General features: G+C 38.7%; 1 protein-coding gene and 1 long non-coding RNA gene across 2 annotated transcripts in view; both read left to right on the top strand.

Annotated features, from left to right (window-relative positions):
- Positions 1 to 5,147, top strand: part of LOC124282357 (uncharacterized oxidoreductase MexAM1_META1p0182-like) — a 108,143-nt gene extending 102,996 nt beyond the window's left edge. The window contains exon 10 of the mRNA XM_046718329.1: positions 5,137 to 5,147. The gene's annotated coding sequence lies outside the window, so the exon portion shown is untranslated. The remainder of the gene's footprint in view (positions 1 to 5,136) is intronic.
- Positions 5,148 to 11,222: 6,075 nt separating this feature from the next.
- LOC124282352 lies at positions 11,223 to 12,928 on the top strand. The gene is made up of 4 exons (XR_006900129.1): positions 11,223 to 11,245; positions 11,567 to 11,603; positions 12,362 to 12,422; positions 12,699 to 12,928. It is a non-coding gene; the product is annotated as an uncharacterized LOC124282352 (long non-coding RNA).
- Positions 12,929 to 27,294: the final 14,366 nt, after the last annotated feature.

The raw sequence follows: 27,294 nt of genomic DNA, 5'->3' as shown, positions 1-27,294 counted from the left end.
CACGTCGGTATGCAACATGTGAATGGGTTGTATGTATTCAACGTCCACGAAGCGTATAAACGACGGCACCCAACGTGTATGGCCCCTGTAAGAAAATGATGCGAGATGCGAGCCAAAACCCACACTCAAAACTTTAAACAGTGTGACCCATAATAATTATCACTCAATCAATGATATCACAAATCACAAAAAACACATGTGTGACACCCTGCGTCTATTGTTTTATATAAGTGCTATATTTGCTGTTAATGGTGCGTTCATGTTGATAGCTGTATTCACTATGCTGTTTTCATTGTTTTAGCCCAGGCCATGTACCCAGTCACATAGTGTCCAAGTTGTTGACTAAAGAAGACATAGATCAGGTAAGAGCGTTAATTTAAACCACCAAATTTTGTGTGGAAGTCTGTGATCGATAAAACGACACTCGGCCTGACCTCCCAATCCTATTAAATCGCTTCCTACAACAAACACCACTTCCCATTATGTAAGTCAGACTTCCCAAGTGGGATGGGGAAACGATTGGAGACGGTATAGTACCAGAGCCTATAGTTTGGCATGAAATGCATGTGGACCCGGTTTTATGTAAATATCTCTTCATCCAATGACCCAATCGATCTCAAACTGTGCAAGTGGATGTTTTGTCAGACAACCTAATCACATTGTAAATCACCGATTTGATGCATTTGTATTAAAGAATCTGTCTATGTAACTGTCAACAAAATAAACAGCAGAACGCAGAATGCTTGCAGAGGGAGGGAGCCAATGACCTGTAACAGCGGCAGTGGTGGGTCATAAAGGTAAATGCACGTGCAGTTCATGATAGTTACCTGTGCATTGCACAGTGATAGACCGTTTGGATCATTCACATTGACTACTTCTAGCTGTCATCATGAAAGCTTATTCAGATGATGCTAAACGTTTAATGAGAAATGTGTTGAATTTGTTTTAAAAAGAGAGCAAACGTAGCAAACCGATTTATAAGGTGTCCGATTACATGAAACGTACAACTTTTGATCTTAGCATGAAAAAGAACATCGTGCTAAAAATTGTGAAAAATAAACCAACAACCAATAAACAAAACCTTGTACAAAAGGTAGGCATCCAAAGTTCTTTTGACATCAGGGTCATCAGAGATGTCATTCGCCGGCTATTTGCTAGAAATGAACACCTGTTCACAAGAAAGTTAAAACACATCCTTGCAGAGGATCACGACATTAATGTTTCTAGCTTTATGCTAAGCAAACTACTGCTCAAATTTGGATACAAGTACAAGAAGGTAGCAAACCAGAAACTTGTAATGTGTGAGAGATCTGATATTGTGAAAATAAGGTGTAACTATCTGAGAGAAATTAAGCAGGCAAGAGAGGATGGGTTCGAACCTATATATCTGGATGAGACCTGGTCAATGCAAACCATACTGCTGCCAGACAGTGGCTACCCACTGATCCAAGTGATGGTAGGAAAATACCAACAGACAAAGGTGAACGTTTAATCGTTCTTCATGCTGGTTCCCACAGTGGATTCCTACCTGGGTGTGATCTGGTATTTCGTTCAAAGAGCGCAGATGGTAGGGACTATCATACAGAAATAAACTCAACGGTTTTCAAACAGTATGTTGAGGAACAATTGTTACCAGCTCTGCCTTACAAAAGTCTTGTTGTCATGGGCAATGCTCCCTATCACAGTGTTCGAAATCCAAACAATAGGTGCCTAACTTCCAATACAAAGAAGTCAGATATGCAGCAATGGCAAACAAATAACAATATACAATTTTCAATTAAGGCCACTAAACCACAGTTGTACTCTTTGATTAAACCTAACAAACCTCCACCCACATATAACATTGACAACATGCTACGCCAACACGGCCATAAGGTCTTGAGATTACCACCGTACCACTGTGATCTCAACCCAATCGAACTTATCTGGGGAGACCTTAAAAGTACAGTGGCCCGGAAAAATCAATCATTCAAGTTGAATGATGTCAAGCACATTGTCAACACTGCTATATGTGACATTGACATTGCACGCTGGCATGCATGTGTTGAACATGTCCAGAAGATGGAGAAAGAGTACTGGCTCAAAGATGGCTTGAAGGAGCAAACTGTTAATCCAGCTGTCATTCGTCTGGACACTGATGACTCCTCTGTGGAAGAATGGAGTGAACTTGATGAAGTTTAATTCTGTTATTATATTTACAGATAATAATAGTATCCAGCCAGATATGCTCAAAGAAATATAACTTCTTTTAACAATGACAGCACTGACTAATTCCAACGACTTATAGTGTAACATGAAACACTCATTTCACATAAAATTATCATGAACATATAAATATTAACTATCTATATGCTTAAAGCTATTAGAAATGCATTGCTTAATTTGGAATGTGAACGACATCAAAACATAACACTTTTGTCTTCATTCTATCTTTTCTTCAATGAGTGTGCATGATTGTGTGTGCATGTGTCCGAGGGAACGGGGCTTTAACAGTTGTTGAGTTCTAACCATAGGTGGTCCGAATAATGATTTAGTGTAAATATACTTTCTGTGTTCTTTAAATGCATTTCCACTTAGGTACTGCATAAACAAAATATGACATTAACATTACAAATTTAAAGATTTTAACCTACCGAATAATTCTCACTAATGGGTTTTGTGGTTAATGTTGAACAGCTCAGAGAAACAAACTCCGTATGATGGTTAACAGTTGGCACCCAATTTACCCTATTCACGACCTGTGACACCTCTTCAAACCTGTCACGTGCATAGCTGACCTACATTGACGAACGTTGACCTTTATGACCCAACACTGCCGCTGTTACAGGTCATTGGCTCCCACCCTCTGCAAGCAGTCTGCGTTCTGCTGTTTATTTTGTTGACAGTTACATGGACAGATTCTTTAATACAAATGCATCAAATCGGTGATTAGGTTGTCTGACAAAACATCCACTTGCACAGTTTGAGATCGATTGGATCATTGGATGAAGAGATATTTTTAAAAAACCGGGTCCACATGCATTTCATGCCAAACTATAAAGTACTCTCTGATTGCAGCACATATACTACATCCTTTCTATCATTCATATCACTGTCTCTTTTTCAGTTTCATAGAAGTCTGGTAAATGCGACGCCAGTTGGTCGAGCGGCTACCCCAGAAGAAATCGGTCACATTGTGGCCTTCCTAGCCTCGGATAAAGCAGCCTTTGTAACCCGGGAGTGTTACAGGGCCGATGGAGGGTTCTCAATGGCCACACCAGCCTTGCCTGAACGTGTTGAGGGACGCTTGAGGCCAAGGCGGATCAACAGGCCCTCGTGTCTTAGCGAGGAATGAAAAAAAAATATATATATATATATATATATATATATATATATATATATATATATAAATTGTCAGTAGTGTATGTGAAATCAGGGGTCATCTCAAATATATATATATATATATATATATATATATATATACACATTTGAGATGACCCCTGACTTCACAGTACAATATATATATACTTCACAGTACAATATATATATATATATATATATACATTTGAGATGACCCCTGACTTCACAGTACAATACACAATGACAAGACCGGACACTTCGTTGTACCCTACCCACCTGCTTTGTCGATCGCTACGCTTCTATCACATGCAATTGATCAAAACTTAATGTAAACATAATCATGGATGATTGGCCTATCGAGCACCACTCGTGAAACCTACCAAATCGTTATTGTTATTTCTGCAAGTCGGTTGAAACCGGATTTTGACCCTTAACTAAACGATCCCGACACAAATGGATGACGATATGTCCGCATAAAACGGGGTTGTGGTCGAAGCTATCCCATTGAAGTACACCATTGGAGTGCTGAGTTCAACAAAGTAGATGACATTTCAATTCTTTATTCGCAGAATGTATGTAGGCCATCGGCCCATAATACAAATATTACATATTTGCAGCCATATATGATTGGCGGTGTCTTACAGCATACTAGACAAACATTGCTATATTTCTGATGACAAAGGTATTGTTGGAGGTCATTAAGATATTGTAGTTTGACAAAGAAGGGTATGTGTAAAACTTGGCAGGAATATATAGTGTGCGCAAAGAACTATATGCAGTACACACTAAAAGGAAATGATACAGTAACTCGTTTTCAATATATCCATTGTCGCACATGTTACATAACCTGTGATGTCTTGGTTTATTTGTGTATCTACCTGTCTCAATATTTAATTGATAGGAACCACAGCGAAACTGTGCGAGTGCAATGCAGAATTTACTAACGTTAATAACACTTAGATATGGTTCCATAGATAGATTACACTTGAAAAGAGAATATGAATAAGTTTTAGAACTTGATGATAACGAGTTATGCCATTCTTGATGGGATATATGCCGAGCCCTGATCATAAATTCAGACAGGAAGGAATTCAAGCTACTAATAGACTGTCTTTCCCATATATATCCAAATCCCATATTATAAAGTAATAACTTAAGCTTTGATACCCAATTTGCTTTGCCATGGCTAGCATCTAACAATAATAGGTTGTAGCACTTTCTGGGCAGACGAGATACTGGCATATTCAACAATTTATACCAATATTTAATACAGCGTTTGTAAGCATAAACATAAACAGGGTATCTGCCACACTCACCCCGAACGATGTGATTAGGGGTTGATATTTTGACACAAAGCAGATATTTACAAGCCAGAGTTTGAACTTTCTCGATTGGTGAACTAATATCACAATCCAAGCCCCAGACTTCAGCCCCATAAAGTAGGATTTGTAAGACTTTTGAATCAAAGTTCCTGAGGAAAATGTCACCGCGAATAGGTTTTAGCTTCGATAGTGACCTAATAATACTATAGAGGGCCTTTTTAGATTGTAGAATGGAATTATCAAAATGTTTATGCCACGACGAGCTTTGAGAAAGAAGAACACCCAAATACTTATACCCTGGGACACAATCTATTCTCATGCCATTCAAATACCACTTTTCATATTTAGAGAGCTTACCTCAATTTCTAAAGACAACAATTTTGGATTTATCTAGATTGACGGAAAGGTCATACTCAATACAATACTTTTCCAAAACATTGATACGCTTTTGTAGGCCACAGATAGTATCAGAGAGGAGTACTACATCGTCAGCGAACAACAAGAGAAATACTTGTGTTAGTTCTGGATGCATCTGTATACCAGGATAACAAGATGACTCAATTTCACTAGCCAATTCATCTATAAAAATAGAAAATAGAAAGGGGCTTGAGACACACCCTTGACGCACTCCAATATTACACTGGAACATTTCAGAAAACATATTATTTGATTTAACGCAAGATTTGACACAATCATAGATGGATCGGACACAATTCCACATTTTGGTAGACACGCCCTTCTCATTTAATACAGACCATAATTTAGCCCTATTCACCAAATCAAACGCTTTTGAAAAATCTACAAAAAAGCATATAATTTCGCTTTCTTAGATAGAATTCTGTTAATAATAGTTTGTAAAATGAAAATGTTGTCTACAGTCGAGTAACCAGCTCTGAACCCTGCCTGCGACTCAGAGATCTTGCAGTAAGCATCAGTCCAAAACCTGAGCCTATTATTGATAACCGACACATATATAGTTTGGCATGAAATACATGTGGACCCGGTTTTTTGTAAATATCTCTTCATCCAATGACCCAATCGATCTCAAACTGTGCAAGTGGATGTTTTGTCAGACAACCTAATCACATTGTAAATCACCGATTTTATGCATTTGTATTAAAGAATCTGTCTATGTAACTGTCAACAAAATAAACAACAGAACGCAGACGACTTGCAGAGGGAGGGAGCCAATGACCTGTAGGTCATAAAGGTCAACGTTCGTCAATGTAGGTCAGCTATGCACGGGACAGGTATGAACAGGTGTTCATTTCTAGCAAATAGCCGGCGAATGACATCTCTGATGACCCTGATGTCAAAAGAATCTAACTTTGGATGCCTACCTTTTTGTACAAGGTTTTGTTTATTGGTTGTTGGTGTATTTTTCACAATTTTTAGCACGATGTTCTTTTTCATGCCAAGAGCAAAAGTTGTACGTTTCATGTAATCCGACACCTTATAAATAGGTTTGCTACGTTTGCTCTCTTTGAACGAAATACCAGATCACACCCAGGTAGGAATCCACTGTGGGAACCAGCATGAAGAACGATTAAACGTTCACCTTTGTCTGTTGGTATTTTCCTACCATCACTTGGATCAGTGGGTAGCCACTGTCTGGCAGCAGTATGGTTTGCATTGACCAGGTCTCATCCAGATATATAGGTTCGAACCCATCCTCTCTTGCCTGCTTAATTTCTCTCAGATAGTTACACCTTATTTTCACAATATCAGATCTCTCACACATTACAAGTTTCTGGTTTGCTACCTTCTTGTACTTGTATCCAAATTTGAGCAGTAGTTTGCTTAGCATAAAGCTAGAAACATTAATGTCGTGATCCTCTGCAAGGATGTGTTTTAACTTTCTTGTGAACAGGTGTTCATTTCTAGCAAATAGCCGGCGAATGACATCTCTGATGACCCTGATGTCAAAAGAACTTTGGATGCCTACCTTTTTGTACAAGGTTTTGTTTATTGGTTGTTGGTTTATTTTTCACAATTTTTAGCACGATGTTCTTTTTCATGCTAAGATCAAAAGTTGTACGTTTCATGTAATCGGACACCTTATAAATCGGTTTGCTACGTTTGCTCTCTTTTTAAAACAAATTCAACACATTTCTCATTAAACGTTTAGCATCATCTGAATAAGCTTTCATGATGACAGCTAGAAGTAGTCAATGTGAATGATCCAAACGGTCTATCACTGTGCAATGCACAGGTAACTATCATGAACTGCACGTGCATTTACCTTTATGACCCACCACTGCCGCTGTTACAGGTCATTGGCTCCCTCCCTCTGCAAGCATTCTGCGTTCTGCTGTTTATTTTGTTGACAGTTACATAGACAGATTCTTTAATACAAATGCATCAAATCGGTGATTTACAATGTGATTAGGTTGTCTGACAAAACATCCACTTGCACAGTTTGAGATCGATTGGGTCATTGGATGAAGAGATATTTACAAAAAACCGGGTCCACATGCATTTCATGCCAAACTATAGTTTACTGAAAACACTGAGAACTGTAATCCCTCTGTAATTGGACACCTTATTGACATCACCCTTTTAATGAACAGGAACTATTATACCCATTGACCACTGAGCTGGGAATATACCTTTATCAAAAAGCATATTGAATAAAATAGTAAGATATGGAATAATAACATCCGAAGAGTGCTTAAAGAATTCCGCAATAAGCTTATCATCCCCCGCTGATTTAGAACACTTGAGTGCATCTATTCCCACCATTATCTCATCAGCCGAGATTGGCGAGTCAAGAATAGCAGTGGTATTACTATCAGTAAACTTGGACTCATAGCTATTGGCCACACTATCACTAACTGACGATCTACCAGGCGTCATATACATATTGCAAAAATAGTCATGCCACTCCTGTAATGAAATACTAGGGGTAACTGGAACTGTGGATGAAAAACGTTTTAATAACTTCCAAAATGCCCTACTATTATATAAATTATCTCTCAAAGCTATAGACATTTTATCTTGGTAAGCTCGCTTCTTATCCCTCGTTACAGAAGAAAATTTATTTTTTGCCCTTAGATAATCTTTAAGAGTATCGTCAAGTCTACATCGTCTAAAAACACACAACAGCCTCTCGCTCTCAGAGCGATAATAGCTACACTCAGTTGATTACATTGACAGGACGCGGTCCTTTAGCCTGAGGATTTAATTACGGTGCTGAACAAAATGTCTGGAGTAAATAGACACCAGCTGCCTGTATGTCGAGTGTGGATCCATCATGGCGGGGTCCTCCCAAAAGTTAGACGTCCCAAAAGTTAAAATAACAAAGGTTATGGTTGGTTGCACTGAGGTTCCCTACACTGTTACCTTCGTTAATTAGTGGACTAGTCCAAATATACTATTCCAAACACAAAGGGAAGAGATTATGAATAATGACAATACCGTCAGTATACCCGTTTCTTTCAGATTTCCATTCGGGGTACAGCTTAAAATAATGTTACTTGCGGCGTTTTGCAAAATTCAATCAGCCTATCTTTCCTCCGACAGTAAAACGGTATCTTGGGGATGATCCCAGGTCAGAGGTGATATCCCTTTTTTCGTAATGGATGGAAGTGGTGGTCAGGCTATCGAGTCATGGATATTGACTTACTGTCCATAAATAGACGTGCCAAGTCGTGATGTAAGGTTGAGTCATGACACAAATGGCAACTGTAGAACGAGTGTGTACATGTGTCAACATTGATATCTGTAACATGACCCGCTCCTGCTGTAGATAACACAATCACCTGACTCGTCGGTGTACTATCACGATAGTTGTTGTTTGACACTGGGAGTCTGCAGGGCCATCTATGTATGATCGGTCCGGGGCCAGACACGTTCGACTAAAGATGATCGGTCCGGGGCCAGACACGTTCGACTAAAGATGATCGGTCCGGGGACAGACACGTTCGACTAAACTAATGGATGGGTCATAACTGTTTGTGACGACAAACAAGAACAAAATAACATCAACATTTGGAAATATTGTTTAAACTGTGATGGTTCATGTAACTTGTTTATCACCACTAAAATCTATGGCCCATCCACATGACAGTTGCAGGACCAGAACATCCTGTGATTGATAGTTTAAGCAACGATCCATGCTGTAGGAATACGGTGAGACGCATGTACCAAAGTCATTGCGTCTGACCACAAGGAAAACTGGACAAACACGGAATTTTTGGACATCACCGGACTCAGTGTGTAACAATCGGTAACTCTACATCTAAACCATGTCCCTTGTCTTATGAGGTGCCCAAAGGATCGGTTTCGGGCCCACGGCTCTGCACAATGTACATCATTCCTCTTGGTGGTATCTTCACAAGTTACAGAATGCCTTTCCATGGCTACGTTGATGACACACAGAACCTTATTGCTGCGAGACCAAACCGCATTACCACTGAACTTGTCAGACTAGAAAAATGCATTGATAAAGTTTGCAACTGGATGAAAATTAACTTCCTTAAATTGAACGAGGAGAAAACTGAAGTTCTTCTTGTCGGCTCCCATCAACAACTACAGAAGATACCTGATTCTAAAATTACAGGCAGAATTGGAGATACACAAGAAACATCATGCAAACAAGTTACGGAATCTGGGCGTTGTTTTTGACTCCAACATGACAATGAAGAATCAAGTAGCAGCAGTTTGTAAAATTGGAAAACTCCGCACATACCTTTCTCAAGATTCAACTAAAATGCTAGCTCACTTATCATCTCAAGATTAGATTACTCTAATTCCCCGTTATATACCATATCCTCAACACACCTTCAGAAACTTCAACTCCTCCAAAGTACAGCTGCCAGAATCATTACAAGGACATCTAAGCACCAACATATCTCTCCTGTTCTCAAACAACTCCATTGGCTACCAGTTTCCAGCAGAATTAAGTTCAAATTCCTATTCCACACCTTCCAATGCCTCAAGACAGACTCTGCTCCTATTCCACACCTTCCAATGCCTCAAGTCAGACTCTACTCCTTCTTACCTCAAAGCCCTTGTTCAGCCTCACACACCAAGCCGGACACTGCGTGCCCAAGGACCTTCTCCAAAAGCCTCACTGTAATATAGCAATGGGCGAACGAAGCTTCAGATGCGCAGCAGCATCTATTTGGAATGCTCTTCCAGACAACATCAAGCTATCAGAAACGCGATCAACATTTCGGACAAACTTAAAAACACATCTCTTCAAAATTGCCTATGACTGTTAAACTAAGAGGCACTGTGTATATACAGTGTACATACTGTGAACATGTGAAAGCGCAAGAGAACAGTATACCTGGAACCTTTCTGCGCTATACAAAATGATTAGATTAGATTATATTAGAAGATGACAATGCCAACAGCATTAGATAAATATCCATACACCCGTCACATGAAGATTTCAGGGCGTTGAGGGAACGTTCTGGTAATATCGCTTACGTCCAGGCCATCTTCGGTGAGACGAGCGGACGCTTCAACCACTAGGCTAAACCACAGTCGTAAGAAGCGTTTTAACAGATTTGATGGTCATTGGTTAAATGGTGGATAACGTTTCATAATACCTTGAGGGCTTGAATCGTTGCTGATATTATGAATCCTTAGGTTTTCCGGACTGGAATATTTACAAACAGACGCCTTATAATTGTTTACAGAGTATGGCGTTACACCAGAACACAAACAAACAAATTGTATCATATCTGTGTTTAGGTGAACAATGCTGGGGTCGCAGGTTTGAGTCAGCTGACATCAGTGACCAAAGAAAAAGTACGACACAACGATGGCTGTAAACATAGAGGCACCTTTGTTTTTGACACAGTTAGTTGCACCGCATTTAATTGAAAGTAAAGGTATCTTCTACATGAATGTGAATGCATGAGTGTGGTTTTAGGCCTTTATTTCCTTTTTGGAACAGTTTATTCCGAACAAATAACAACAGAAAGAAATTGCCTGAAGATTTATACACAAAATAAATTGTTCACTGGTCTATATGCTGTACAGCAGAACAAATTGTTATATACTGTATATCCTGGAAAGAGGCGTTTTCATCACAAATTGTTTAACTCATCGTTTCAGTGAAAAGGTGTGTCTTGAGGCTGCCATCAAACATATTCAAAAGTAACGAAATATTACATGATATTTTCCAGCTTTCCTCCTGAAGATGTTATGTGTGTATCTTTTTGTTTCAGGAAATGTGGTCAATACTTCGAGTTGAACCACAACTATGATTATGAGTGTGATGTCGGCAAATGCAAGACCAATTCACACCTTATGAAACTAAATCCCTTAATACCACCTGTCGTTCAGAACAGGCATTAGGTATGTATTCCACTAAGCTAAGTTGATGTGTGATACAATGAGTGCTGTGTGAGTAAAGTTAGCATTAGTGGTGGCAATATCAGATTCAACCTCTTCAAAATCAGTTCACATCTATGTAAATTAAGTTAACAGGCTGCTTCTGTTATTTTCGTATATCATGCAAATGCCTTCAACCAAAGTTTCAACCTTCTTTCCTTTGCAGTTGTGGGATGCAGGTGTTTACTCCATATCGAAGGCAGGCCTAGACAAATTTACAAGATACCTTGCTCATGGTAATTTTGTGAAACCTTTTACAAAACTTAGGATGGCCAATTCCGGTAAGCTGCTGTGGTTTGCTGTGGAGAATTGTGTCGTACGATAATCCAATTATATACAACACGGTTAACCGAATTACGCGATCAATATGGGAAGCAAAATCTGATAGCATAAATGTTTTGAACACTTTAAAAAAAAAATGCATGTGAAATGGATCCATAAAGAATCCGCGTTAGACATTTTCCCGAACGATCTATACCTGTCGCAGACCACACACTGTAAGGACCGCGATATATTACCAGGCGTTGTTAAGCAATAAACAGCATTTCCATCCACAGAACTGGTTTCGCACGGGGTACGTGTCAATTCAATCAAGTAAGTACACCCTGAAAAGCAAGAATTGTTGTTTGAGATATTTCATATTTAATGTTGATTCTTGTATGTAGTCCTATTTGAGTTCGGTTAAAATGAGAAACAATAAGCTGAGTAATAGGCACCATGTGTTCTATCACATGTGTTTTAATTTTGTTCCATCTGGTTGCACGGTAAATGAAACCATTTTACTCACTTCCACAAATACAGTATTCGTTAGGTTGTCACTAATATTGTCAGAGGTACACACTGTCCCTTTCTGGAGTCAATCATAGATAAATATTATTCAGTACACATATCATCTTGTGTTGAGGCATCTCAAAAGTTTTACAACTGTATCATCGCAATCACTAGTATTGGGCACTATGTAGGAAGATGAAACTGGCATAAAATAGGTAGTTTTATGACACGTGAGCAAATCAGCTGAACACGTGTCTTTTTGTAAGTCTCTTATACAAAGATGATCTTTATTCATAGTAAAACAAGGAAGATGTATCCGACATTGTGAAAAAAAGAGTGGTACAAAATATTGCAAATGTATATCACATCCTTAAATATGAATTGAAAGTTGTATTTTTTGTTTGTGGTTGTTATCGATTATGTTATACTTGATTTCCTGCTATTATTCCATACACTCTTACCTGTGCTATTGTTTTATTGTGACACATTGTGACTACTGTTTTTAGTTTAAGTGTTATATTTGCTGTAGTGGTGTGGTCATGTTGATAGCTGTATTCACTATGCTGTTTTCATTGTTTTAGTCCAGGCTATGTACCCAGTCCATTAGTGTCCAAGTTGTTGACTAAAGAAGAAGCTGATCAGGTAAGTGCATTTAACCCACCAAAACTTGTGTGGAAACCTGTGATTGATAACATGAGACGTTCACTGAAGTTGCAATAAAACGACACTTAACCTAACCTCCCAATCCTATAAGTCGCTTCCTACAACAAACACCTCATCCCATTATGTAAGTCGCGGACTTCCCAAGTGGGACGGGGTAACGATTGGTGACCGTATAGTACAAGAGCTTAAAGTACACTCTGATTGCAGCATATATACTACATCATTTCACTCTTTCATTCACTGTCTCTTTTTCAGTTGCATAGAGGTCTGGTAAATGCGACGCCAGTTAGTCGAGCTGCTACCCCAGAGGAAATCGGTCACATTGTGGCCTTCCTAGCCTCGGAGAAAGCAGCTTTTGTAACTGGGGAGTGTTTCAGGGCCGATGGTTGGCTCTCAATGACCACACCAGCCCTTGCCTGAAACTGTTGTGGGACGCTTGAGGCCTGGGCGGATCTACCATTAGCAGATTGAGTAAGAAACATTTAAATGTGGAGCAAGCACATTCACCCAAGTGACAAATGCCAGTGCAATTTGACAAATGAATTCTACTATATATAATTATTTAAAATAATTCTGAAATATTACTTATCTGAATACATGCCTCCAAACAAAATCTGCAAATTGTCAAACTTAGGGTTTGATAAATAGACATATATGTACTCTGAAAATCTTTTCAATTTTTTTTCTGGTTGAGCAGTGGAGCAGAGATGGGTGAGGGGGAGCTTCTATTGCCATATCCCCATTCATGACCAACTCGTGCTATTCCGGGACACGCCGAATAGCGACTCGTGCCCCCTGTATAGTGTATTGCTGCTTTTGTTTTTGTTTCTATTTATTTATTTGAAAGAATTATACACCTACAACTAACATAATAATAATAATATTTTCTAACCCTAACTCTTCTTCTTGCTCAGTTGCAGATCTTTCCGAAAATCCTAAGTATATTTTCTTTCATTTTATTTATGATGAACTTTGGAGGAACTTCACACAGTTTCTAAAGAAAAAAACATCTAATGATAACAAAAAAAGACCAAAGAAAAACCGGTTACTGAAATTAGAAGAAATATTTCCTGGGTAGAACTATGCCTTAAATAAGATCGTCAGGGAACCCAATGTCGAAAAGACAAAAGTGAATTTGGAGGAAATTAAAATAAAAATAGGACCCTTAAGTCTCGCCAGGCGCCACTTCCGCTACTAGATTTCCGGTGACAAGCAACTACTCAAGAACCAGATCTGGTGCCACACTACGCGACCGCCAAATATTACTTTACTAGAGCGGACCAAGTGTACAACCAAGTTTGGCTGTCACAGCTGTTGACAGTCATAATAGTTAGCTAATTTGGGGACAATAAGATCGGAAATTTATTATTCCTTCAGGGATTATCGGTTCCTTACCGACAACTGATAACCATGAGACAATTCGAAAACGTAGGAGTACTTTTTAAAAATATGATATAGTTTTGATACCCAGTGCAGTTCTTTCTCTAAACGTGTTTCTTTTCAGTACACCGGCCAATATTTGTCAAAAAATATATATGTGGAAAATCAATGACATGGTTAACGTGAAATGTATTTGAGTAAATTTTATGTATTCAATTCATTAAATAATTAATTAGAATATTGCTATTTAATAAAACAGTCATGTGTTACCAACTTTATCAAGTTTATGCTCTTTTCGTATTTGGCCACATTGACTCTGTCATTTCCTACCCGTTAAGGTCCGGGTTAGAATATTGATCTTCAGTAACCCATGCTTGTCGTAAGAGGTGACTAACGGGATCGGGTGGCCAGGCTCGCTGGCTTGGTTGACACATGTCATCGGTTCCCAGTTGGGCAGATCGATGCTCCTGTTGTTGATCACTGGATTGTCTGGTCCAGATTCGATTATTTACAGAGCGCCGCCATGTAGCTGGACTATTGCTGAGTGCAGCGTAAAATTACACTCACTAATTTCCATTTTTAATTGAAGTATGTCATTTCAAAATTAAAATATTTTTGTTTGTTAATTTGTTTTTTATTTTCTAAATACATCTGTTATGCTGCAACAATATTTTCAGTAACTAACTTTGGATAGATGATAGGGACTTGTGCATGTCAAATTGTTTTTCTTTGCCGTGCTGTAAGTATATTGACCCCCAAATTAATTTATCCTGAATAAATAGCAGTTCTCATAACATAATGACAAAAAATATTTAAATAATATATACGAAACTTAAACTTTCCCATTTGTAGTGACTTTTTCATTTACACAAAAATTCAAAGATCAATCAACAGCTCGACAAATAACCTTGATGGCATGGTTACAATTATTTCGGTTTGTACTGTCAGGTATTCAAAACAAAACTGTCAAAACCCTCACCCATATGAATATTCATCATGGAACAATTATTTATCAAATTATGTGAACATCATTTTAAGCCAGTGATAAATATAAACTGGTTGTTGGACAATATTACTTTTACACTTTGTATTTCATCTGTGTACATATACTGGCCACATAAAGAAACTGTGCACACAGAAAATATAAATATAGGCACACAGCGTATTTATACATAAATACCTTTGTGAACATAGCAAGTATTGGAGACAATCAAACGCTCATGCATGTGCCAGGCGACGTGACGTGATTGACGGTGGAGTATGGCCTTGCATTGTGTTACTGCACGTGCAGCCCGTACAGCTGCACACAACATGTGAAACTCCAAGATTAACATCTGCTCAACGTCATGAAGCCATTGGAATGGTTCGAGCAGGAATGAGGTGGCAGCACATTTCCAATGCCATCGTAACACGACATCTGCATGGGTCAGGCGTTATCGAAACAGTAATGACGTCGCCGACCACCCAAGTTCTAGGCGTTCCCGACGTAACGACGCCAAGACAGGACAGGTGGATTCGGGTGACTCATCCCAAATACAGGTTCCAGACAGCAGTGACCACGCCCCAGACCATTCCCCACGCCTTCAATGCTAATTTGCTAGCCTCTATGCGTCGTCGATGAACTGCTGTGCTTCACGCACATGGTGTTATTGACTTTGTGACTTCGTCGTGTGACCCCCTACTCGATTTTGAACTTCTGACGTCATCGTTACGGATATTGTTCATGTTCGTTTGACAATTTCATGTGGTCCGATACTTAAGCTTATAAAGTGTCTACATCATTTCGTTTTTGCTGTGTTGTATTCCAATTCTGAAGGCATTTTCTGTGTGCACAGTTTCTTTATGTGGCCAGTATAGTTGTTCTGTGAACCATGCACTATGATGTACAACACATGAACGTTCTTTTCTTCTTGGTTATGCAGGGGTGAGGTTCTGCAGTGTAGTAACCAAAACGAGGAAGCTGCACACAGCATATTCAAGTCACATGTACCCAAAATGCAAGGCCAAATACACTCTAATGTAGAGTAATTACTAAAAGACATTCTATGGATTGTAAAAGATACTGTCCAATACATGGGGAAAGTAAATGTGTACATATGCTATGTCACGACTAGATTCTGCAGTCACTGACTGATAGCAACATGAGTATGATTCCTGCAGTGTTTTACACCTATTTTGCGTAACTTGTACGTTCCAAATGTTCTGCCAATATGGCAGTTTAATAAGTGACATTCCATATTTTCCACTGTACAGCTTGACTAATATGGTTTAAGGTACTGACAACCAAACATGTGTAGTGGTTATTGTGCTATGAACCAGTGTGATTGCATGCTGAATTCTTACAGCAACTACAAACAAATTCATTTCATATTTCAACCAAAAAATTCATTTCATGTAGAAAGTCATATCTATGCCATTGATTAAGTTTAATATTCATTGGTAAGCATGTTGTTTTCATGGAAGCAGGGGCAGTAGGGTAGCCTATAGCTAGTGGTTAAACCGTTCACCAGTCACACTGAAAGCCTGGGTTCGATTCCCCACTTGGGGACAAAGTGTGAAGCCAATTTCTGCTATCTCCGCCATTATGTTGCTGGAATATTGCTAAAAGTGGAGTAAAATCCAACTCACTCACTTAGAAAGCTTTCATATATACACTGAAATTATATTCTCATACATTTATTGTTATATATTTAATGTCAGATCAACATCATGGCTAAAATCAGAAATCTTCCAAACCATTCAATTTGTGCTTTATCTATCTACACTCAAAGCAATAAACAAGTTTTAGAACTATTCTGTAATTTTATTCCAAGCACATAATTACTCATAAAATATGAAACATTCTTTGCATTACCCAGATGCCAAGCCTGAAGAAATACTGAAACAGTACGAACTGGAATATGTTCATGGTCACTCATCTAAATTCTCACTGAATTATCTGAGCGTCCCAAGATGTCCCAAGAAGTTCCATAAAACCTTGCTGATGACAAGCATTTCCTGTTCTAGCAGGTGTCCAAAGTATGATGTGTAGGGCTTTTATAACTGTGTATGCAATATTTGTTGTTTCTTCATTGGCCATGTATGGCTTGGCACCATATGATAAAAGAAATCTGAAGATCTGTTTCAATTTGTGTTGCTTTTGATGTCAATGGTAATTGTGGTGATACAGAGTTCTATTCATTCCTTCTTTCTCCTCTTAAACACGTGGATCTGTTACAACTGCCAAAAATACATAACACATGTGAGACCAAGTGTGATATACTTCTAAAATGTAAACAGTTCCTTTCAATGCTGATATCAAGATATTGTTGATAAATTAAGCATGTGGATGTAATGTTTAACTGAACATATCACATCAAAAACAATGCTAAATGGGGTTGTAATAATCAAGCTCATATTACAGAATACATTTGTGAGAGACACCTATTCAGAGCTATTGACACCAATCAATGTGTGGTTATAATAAGCATTGTTTACTCGCTATGAAATTATTATTTAATTCATTTGACTTATTTGTTTCAGATTTGCTCATGGAATTTCATTGCAGATAAAGTTATCTTCTGGATAATTCCAATCTGCAAGATACTTTATTTATTAACACTTCCCTATAAAATGCTTTTTGCACGACTTACTGACCCCCCAAAACTCAATAATTAATGTTTTCGTCCCATCTCGTTTGGTCACAAAATATTTTTGTGAGGTTCTGAAGAACTTTACATTGTCATATATAGGAAGATTATACGGATAAACGTAATGGATATTTGCCATGATGAATAATGTAAGTGATAATGAAAGTAACAACTGCAAAAATCCTTCTGTAAAATATCAAATGAAATCAAACGAGTCACCGATCTGCACACATGTCAACTCCACCCTTACTGCACATGCCATGCTTAAACTATTACCAGCCTTTAATGAAAACAAATTAGAAATCGATGTAACGAGTAAACATACCTCGACTAATGAATGGGCCAGTCTGAAGACGACGTTGTGACACCTCTGCAGCTGCTTTGACAGATATACACGTGCTAACAATGCAAACTAGTCCAATTTATTTTATAGTCTGTTACATGTAACAGTTTTCTGAGGCACACAGCGAGTGCCGAGTATAATTATCAAGGGCATGCTCCGTGTAACACTGTTATCACCATTGCCGTTAAACGTTGTTGTCACCGGATGTACAAAACAACGTAAAGTCTCGCGAAGTGTCGTGACCTACTTACGGGCCCTATACAAGACAACGAAAGAAAAGGTTCTTCTCCACATTGTCGATTCCCTTTAGGCAAAATTAAAGGTTTGGAGTGAAAGAAAGGAAAATGGGAAAAGAATATCACATTTATCAGACAAAATAAACTCTTTAGAAATCATGAAAAGTATTTTTACAGGCAACTGAAAACAAAGGGTGATCATGAACATGACAAACGGCCTCCCATGGATGCCAATGAAAGGTTTTTGAAATAGTTGTGGTCTCTACCCGGCGACTGTAACCTTGAGGCACCATGGGTCCGTGATTATGACCATGCAATGCGAGAAAATAACTAAAAAAATAAATAAAATAAATAAATCAAAAATCCCAAATCTAATACAGCTCCATGGCCTGATGGCATTCCAAACCGGTATTGTAAACTGTTCCTCTGTGTCCAAACATCATTTCTTCACTGTTTCAACTCTCTCATGTTCCTCCATGGTTCTGGCAAAGGTCGCACAATACTCATTCCCCAAAAAGGAGGTTTGACTGATCCCAAAAACTTTCGCCCTATCACATGTTTGAATACACAATATAAAATCTTCACAGGGTGTTTGACAAGTCTCGTGTCATCTTACTGCTCTTCTAATGACATACTTTATAGAGAGCAGAAGGGAGCAAGGTAGGGATGTTGGGGGTGCAAGGATCAACTTCTTGTACAAAAAATGATTTTGGAAGAGGCTAAAACATATCACCGCAACCTCTCCATGTGCTGGACTGACTACAAAAAAATATACGACTCTGTCCCTCATGAATGGATTCTGAAGTCTCTTCATTGTATTGACCTCCATGAGCGACTGCTTGATTTACTCAAGTCTTTAATGAGTTGCTCGTCAATTCAACTGAAGATGTACTCACAAGGGCAGGTGAAGACTTTGAAATCTATACCAATCAGAAGGGGAATTTTCCAGGGGGGACTCCTTCAGTCCTTTGCCTTTTGTGTCTCTAAATCCTTTGAGCTTTCTGCTCAGTAGAGAGGACAGTTACCATCCCGGACCTCCTCAGCACAGCACATCTTCTTTACGTGGATGACATTGAGCTCAATTTGAATGAACAGGTACTCCTTGTCGAGTCCTTTTCTAATTATATGGGCACGACATTTGGGATAGACGAATGTAATACTCTTCATCTGAAACGTGGCATGTGTGTGTGTGTGTGTGTGTGTGTGTGTTTGTGGCAGGAGTTATTGAGCATCTTAAGGAAGATCACACTTAAAGAACTTTGGAGCTCAGAGCCAAATGCTCGAAACAAGGTCAAAACTACCAATACATTTGCTGTGCCAGTCCTGTCATATTCCTTTAGAGCTCTTGATTGGACAAAACAAGACATCCAGAAAATTGACCGCCTGACCAGAAGGATCATGTCTGACAACAGAGCCCACCACCCTCGTTCCTCTCTTAAACGTTTATATATGCCAATCAAATCTGGAGGTCGGCGCCGCCATATAGCTGGAATATTGCTGAGTGTGGCGTAAAACTGAACTCACTCACTCACTCTGGAGATCGGGGTTGATTAATATGGAGGCTCTTCATGATAGAATTTTAGTGTGTACTTTTGCACATATATTTATTTATCGGATGATCCTCTTGTGATGCATGTCAAGACTCGTGATGAAAACAAGGAATTCCACAGCTATTTTAAGTGTGCCTAGGTCGTTGGGCAGAATCTGAAATTTGAGGTTGATTTTGTTGAAGGTAATGTACTGCTGGACGGTACAGCGATGGGAGTAAACCAAGTGAAGTTATTCACCAAGTCTGCTCTCAGTCGGTCATTCATGGAGAAGCTTTCTGAGAAACCATTGCCTCGTGTATATATGCAGTGTGTGGGACAGATTAGCAATCCAGCCAACGCCTTCGCCTGGATGAAGTCAGCTGGTCTTAAATGTGAAACAGAGGGCTTTCTTTTTGCTGCTCAGGACCAGTCACTTCACTCGCCTAAATGTGATTCTTAAACAAAATATTAAAATGAAACGTTAACTGTGTAATAAATTTACAGAGACTGTCCAATACCTTGTCAGTGGATGCCCTTCCATGGCACAAACAGCATATCATAACGACATGATGGCATGCCTCTTTGCTTCTACTATCGTCTTTGCATGCCTGTTGCTTTAACTCTGAGGTCCATCCATGGTACGACCCTGAACATGTCCAGGGCGTCATGGAACATGACAGCTCTAAACATCTTTCGAAAGGCCAATATAAAGCATTCTAATAAATATGCGGACCTCGCCTTTGAAATGTCTCGCTTGCATCCCAAGTACATTGTCGTCAGACTCCCCATTGTTCTCGGTGCCCTGGGTTTGGTACCTCCTGATGTCTTGGCGCAGATCAGGTGAGTGCCCGAGTTCTCCACCGGGAGCACAGCCATTCTGACAGAAGGCTGCACTGTTGGTGAGTCTGCATATTCTTGGAAGTTTTTGGTGGGTTCGTCTCGGCAGCGTTTCCTGGGAGAAGTCCAATTCGCTGTCTGGTCTGCGTGTAGAGGGGACAAGGGCCCTGATTTGATGATGAGCCATACCAACCTGATTGTGCGAGGACCACCCAAACCCTCTCTCTGCTTGATTTACTCAAGTCTTTAATAAGTTTCTGGTCGACTTGAGATGTACTGGCATCGGCAGGTGCGGCAGGACTTCGGAATCTATTCCATCAAAAGGGGACTATTTCAGGGTGACTCCTTCAGTCCTTTGCTTTTTTGTTTGTCTTTAAATCATTTGAGTTTTCTGCTCAATAAAGAGGAGGGTTACCATCCCGGACCCCGAATTTAAAGTCACATCGGCAGTATTTCAGCCATATCGTGACTATGAAAGTTGTAAATTTGTAAATGTATACATGAAATAAAAACAAACTTATATACTAACCTGCCTGCGAAGGACAGTAAAATAACTAGTCTATCACAGATGTTCACCTAAAACTAGCATGTTACCATAAAACACTATTTCTAACTTTAACGGTACAATATAAAAATGGGCTATAGATTACTAACAACAGAAGGCAGATCACTATACTAGGGACTATTGGGACACCATCCCTACAGCTGTCAGCAATTTAAACAAATCTAGCCATACATTAAAAGAACACATATTCTACGATTAAAAGGGGGGTAAGTTTAAATTTACTTTAAATGTTTTGGGACTTAAGTATCCCCACAGGAGGACAATACTTTTACGATACTTTAATCCCCTTTGAGGTTACCGCCACTAACAATCTAAGTTACTAATCTAAACTACCATTAAAATACATCTATGTACAAAACATAGTGTTCAAAATTTATGAATTTCATCAATTTCTTTAAAAATACAATAATTAAATGAAACTTAACAGTACTAAAAAGATCCTTCATCTTTTGTACATTGAAATGGCTATCTTTTGTGATGGAAAAATCAATACAGTCAAGCAGGACATGCTTGACCGTGATTCTCTCATCATTTAGTGACCAATGTTTTCTGCATCAGACCACGGATGTACGATCTAATGGTAGCTTTGTAATCGGAGTATGATATGAGAAGAGATGTCACAGATTTGTTGAGTGCTGTCTTAGCAGCAAAATCGGCCATTCTGTTACCAGGGTTTCCAACATGGCTTGGTAACCAACAGAGGACGATGTTGTATTGGCCAGTAGCAAGATATTTATATAATTCGATAATTTCTATCAAAAAATGGATGTTTACAAGAGTTTTTAATAGCCTGAAGCCAAGAAAGAGAGTCAGAAAAGATTATATGTTGTTTATGTTTAGGGTGTCTTTGAATATATCTAAGAGCCGTTAATATGGCGTTTGCTTCTGCTGTAAAATAGAGCTGTTATCCGGTATTCTAGAGATTTTGTTCTGGATCCAACGACACTGGCGCAAGCAACTGCGCCACCATCCTTGGATCCACTTGTAAATAAGGATTTATATGTATTATATTTATTTCTTAATTGACTAAATTCTTGTTCATACTGTAATCCATTAGTTTCTGGCTTTTTAAAATGTTGTTAATGTAAGGTCGACTTCTGGCCTAACCGCTTAGGAGAAGAAAGAAGACGGGGATGAGATATATTTTCCAGCTCAATACCGGCATCAGAAATGAATGTTTTAATTCTTAGCCCAAGAGGCGGAACAAGAGAAGATTTCTTGTTGTTTAAATCCCCATAGAGGGGATTGAAGACACAGTTAAATGCAGGGTTAGATTCGTTAGAATATAATTTTGTAATATATTGTAAAGGTAATTCTATACGGCGTTGTGTAAGAGATGGCTCATCCTCCTCAACATAGAGACTGTCAACAGGAGAAGTTCTAAAAGACCCAAGACAAAGTCAGGCCTTGGTGGTGGACGGAATCAAGTAGTTTTAGGTTGCGTTTGCAGGCTTCACCAGATACAATGGAGCCATAATCAAGGTTTGAGCGGACCAATAATCGATATAGGTGTAGGAGGGATTTTGATCACCTGCCCACTTAGAATTGGAAACGACTTTCACTAAATCGAGTGCCTTCAGGCATTTTTTTTTTAAGGATTTGACATGCGGAAGAAAACCTAACTAGTAGTCGAAAATTGGAAACGACTTTCACTAAATCGAGTGCCTTCAGGCATATATTTTGTAAGGATTTGACATGCGGAAGAAAACCTAACTGGGAGAAGAACTTGGCCTCCTTTACAATTTTGATGGGGGTGCCATTTAAAGATAGTTAATGAGGCTTATATTTTCTACAGAAGTGTAGACAATTAGTTTTTGACTTTTTTTTAAAGCCGTTTTCAAGACACCATTTATTTATTTTATTTAAACACATCTGCAGTTGCCATTCAATAGTATGCATATTTTTACCGCGACAAGAAATATTCAAATCATCCACAAAAAGTGATCCATCGATTGAATCGTTTAAAACCTCTGATTAAATGTTGATCTTGATATTAAATAAAGTGACAGACAAAATACTGCCTTGTGGGGCACCCTGACTCTGATTATAATGGTCAGACAGGGCTGAACCCACTCGGACTTGAAATTGCCTGTCTGTTAAAAACTGTGATATAAAAAGAGGTAAAGGACCCCTCAAACCATAATCATGTAAATCCCTTAAAATGCCATGCTTCCATGCCACGAAGATGGGAAATTCCCTAAATGTGATCAAATATTTCAAAAGGATTTCCAGAGATGAAGCAGGCAAATGCTTCAAGAGGTAATAGTGAATATTATAAGCACCTGTTGCTGTATCATGAGCTTGCTCAAGGGCAGTACGAAGCTCATGTAACGAAAACAATTCGTTATAATCTTCGCCATTATCCGATTTATAATATATTCTTTTCTTCTCCTCTTGTTTCTAATATTTTTTAAACTCGGGGACATAATCTGACTAAGAAGAATGCTTGGCGAGGGTTTCACCAAGTTTATTCGCAATGTCAGCTTTATCAGTTAATAAATTGTCACCGTCTTTAAGATGGTGAACACTAGATTTTGAGCCTTTGCTTTTTATTCTTTGAACCTTGTTCCACACCTTTGACACCTTTGACATCGGTGTACTATCGCAGTTGCTAATTTATACTACCATAATAATACAATAGTATTTATCTATTCATAAAACATACTGTTAAAATTTATCTAATAATTCTATTTCTTTAAAAATAATTATTAAATGATAATTTACATGTGATCAAAGTTAACGTTAGTGGCGGCAATATCAGATTCATCCTTTTAAGTATCATTTGACATCTATTTAAATGAGGCTGCTTCTGTCACTTTCGTATACCATGCAAATGCCTTTGACCAAATCTTCTTTCCTTTGCAGTTGAGGACTTCAGGTGTCTACGTCATGTCGAAGGCGGCCCTGCACATACATTTATTTACTAGATACCTTGCTCATGGTTAGTTTTTGAAACCTTTTACAAAACTTCAGATGGCCAACTCCTGTAAGCTGCTGCAGTTTCGTGTGGAGAATTTTATATAATGATATATTACACGGTGAACCGAATTACTCGATGAATACATGCATACGTATGGGAAGGAAAATGTGTTATCATAAATGTTTTGAACATTATCTAAGATGTTAGAGGTTGTTTTAAGTGCACAGGGTTGTGTGCTGTGCACTAGGGCTGGATATTGCCCTGATTCTCATATTGCAATAATTTAAGAGATATTGCAATACATATTGTGATATATTGACTGGAAGGTTTCTGCCCAAGTGTGTACATCATTAATTCAACTCTGTGTGTGACATCGTCTTCTGAGTTGCTGTTACACCATACTTTCAGGCTCCCCGTGCCCATTGTGTATGGCTGTATGCCAATGGTTTACGGATAAATGAGTGAGTGAGTGAGTTAATATTTACCGTCACATCGGCAATATTTCAGCCATATCGTGACGAGTTTACGGATAAATGAAATGATATAGAGCCTTAATGTAGAATGTTTAATTGAAGTACTGTATTGGAACAAAGTTTTGCGAACAAAATGATAAATTTAATAGTATAACAGGATTTTCATTATCAGCGTTGTTCAAAGCAGTATTTAATTATTGTTACTGTATGTCAGTGATTCATTCAGATTCAACTCCAATATAAACATTAGTTAACATGAGCTATTGCAAAATGAAAACAAAAACATGATTTAGGTGATCTTCTTGAGCTTAAATTATCATGTGACATCCAATATATTAGTAAGATTCTTGACTAGAATGTCATAATATAGTCCCACAAAATTTATAAGACTTTGGCCTTTATGATATATTGATAACATATGTCCTATTATAAAGCAAACACAATGGTCACTCAGAGCCAGAGGTTCTACTAATAAGTCCAAATAAAAGATTGGTCAAATCTATTAAGGGCATTTAGAAGTGGAATGCATAAGAAAAGCAAGATTTATGGATGTCACCTTCTTTATTGTGAATAGCACGAAGTTTCGGAGTGTATGCTTGCTCCTTCATGACTCGATGAAGGAGCAAGCATACGCTCCGAAACGTCGTGGTATTCAAAACAAGAAATTGACATCCATAATTCTTGCTTTTTTTAAAAGATTGGTCCATTTGAGGCCACTTAATTCCTCCAAAACGTCACATATGAAACCATTCAAAGCCCCAAAACTGAAAGCATTTGGTAGAATATCTGGCACTTTTGGAGGCAGTAATAAAGACACTTCCACTTGTAAAATGTTACATGAAACCAAGAGAAATACATGTATATTTGGTACTTTTAGAGCACATTTTGTTGCTATGGCAATCAAGGGCAGATAATTCAAAGGTAGCTAATTCTGGATGACCCAATATATTGCAGAATCTGAACCATATCGCGATAATCGTATTGCGAGATACTGTATCAGTATATACCGGCTCACGGTATTATTGCACAGCCCTACCTGGCGCCTTAGCCAGCTCGCCCACCACGCCCCCTTGGGCTACATGTAAAACGGTTCCATAAAGAATCCTGGTTTCGCGCGGGTTACGTGTCAATGCAATCAAGTAAGTACACCCTGAAAAGCAAGAATTTTTGTTTAAGAGTTTTCATAGTTATTGTTGATTCATTTATGTAGACCTATTTGAGTTCGGTGTAAAATAGGGGCGGTGGTGTAGCCTAATGGTTAAAGCGTTGGCTCGTCATGCCGAAGACCCGGGTTCGAATCCCCACATTGGCACAATGTGTGAAGCCCGTTTCTGGTGTCCCCCGCCGTGATATTGCTGGAATATTGCTAAAAGCGGCGTAAAACCAAACTCAGTTTTGTCAGTCGGTGTAAAATGCGATACAATAACCAGTAATAGGCACCATGTGTTGTATCACATGTGTTTTTATTTTGTTCCATCTGGTTGCACGGTTAGTGAAACCTTCTTACTCACTTCCACAAATACAGTATTCGTAAGATTTTCACTAATATTGTCAGAGGTTCACTCTGTCCCTTTCTGGAGTCAATCGTAGACAAATATTATATACAGCGCACATAATCTCACAAGGCATCGCACAGTTTTTACAACTGTACAATATCATCGCAATTACTTCATAAACATACATTGTATCGGACATCACGCAGGCAGATGAAACTGGCATAAAATAAGTAATTCAGCTCAGTGCGTGTCTTTTTGTAAGTCTCTTATACGAAGATGATCTTTATTCGTAATAAAACAAGGCACAGGACGATGAATCTGACAATGTGAAAAGAAAAATAAATGAAAAATAATGAAATATTGCAAATGAATATTACATCCATAAATTTGGATTGTCTTTCGTTTGTGGTTGTTTATTGATTATGTTATTTTGGTTTCCTGCTATCATTCCATACACTCTTAACTGTGCTATTGTTTGATTGTGACCCATTGTGACAATTGTTGTCAGTTTAAGTGTTGCATTTGATGTTAGTGGTGTGTTCATTTTGACAGCTGTATTCACTATACTGTTTTCATTGTTTTAGCCCAGGCTATGTACCCAGTCCAATAGTGTCAAAGTAGTTGACTAAAGACGAAGCTGATCAGGTAAGTGCGTTAAACCACCAAATCTTGTGTGGAAATCTGTGATTGATAGTGAGAGCCGTTCAGTGGCGTTGCAAAGAAACGACACTCAGCCTGACCTCCCAATCCTATTAAATCGCCTCCTGCAACAAACACCACTTCCCTTTATGTAAGTCACAGCCTGCCCAAGTGGGATGGGGAAACGATTGGTGACGGTATAGTGCCAGAGCTTAAAGTCCTCTCTGATGGCAGCATATATACTACTACTAAGTATGGTAAATGCGACGCCAATTGGTCGAGCGAAATTTGTCACATTGTGGCCTTCCTAGCCTCGGATAAAGCAGCCTATATAACTGTGGAGTGTTTCAGGGCCGATGGATGGTTCTCAGTGACCACACCAGCTTTGCCTGAACATGTTGAGGGATGCTTGAGGCCAAGGCGGATCGACAGGCCCTCGTGTCTTTGCAAGGAATAATTTCAATATATATATAAATTTGGGATGGCCCCGACTCGAAATGCTTCACAGTACAATACATAATGACAAGGCCGGACACTTCGGTGAACCCCACCCGCCTGCTTTGCCGATCGCTACTTATGTAAACATAATCATTGATAATTGGCCTATTGATCACCACTCATGACACCTACCAAATCTTTATTGTTATTTCTGCAAGTCGGTTGAAACCCGATTTTGACCCTTAACTAAACGATCTTGACACAAATGGATGACGATATATCCGCACAAAACGGGTGTGTGGTCGAAGCAATCCCACTGACGTACAACATTGGAGTGCTGAGTTCATCAAAGTAGATTACATTAAG

The sequence above is a fragment of the Haliotis rubra genome, unplaced genomic scaffold (genome assembly GCF_003918875.1).
Source record: "Haliotis rubra isolate DU_JTF1 unplaced genomic scaffold, ASM391887v1 Scf1089, whole genome shotgun sequence".
Lineage (NCBI taxonomy): Eukaryota > Metazoa > Mollusca > Gastropoda > Lepetellida > Haliotidae > Haliotis > Haliotis rubra.
Note: the sequence above shows the minus strand (reverse complement) of the source record. Positions and strands in the feature narration are given on the sequence as shown.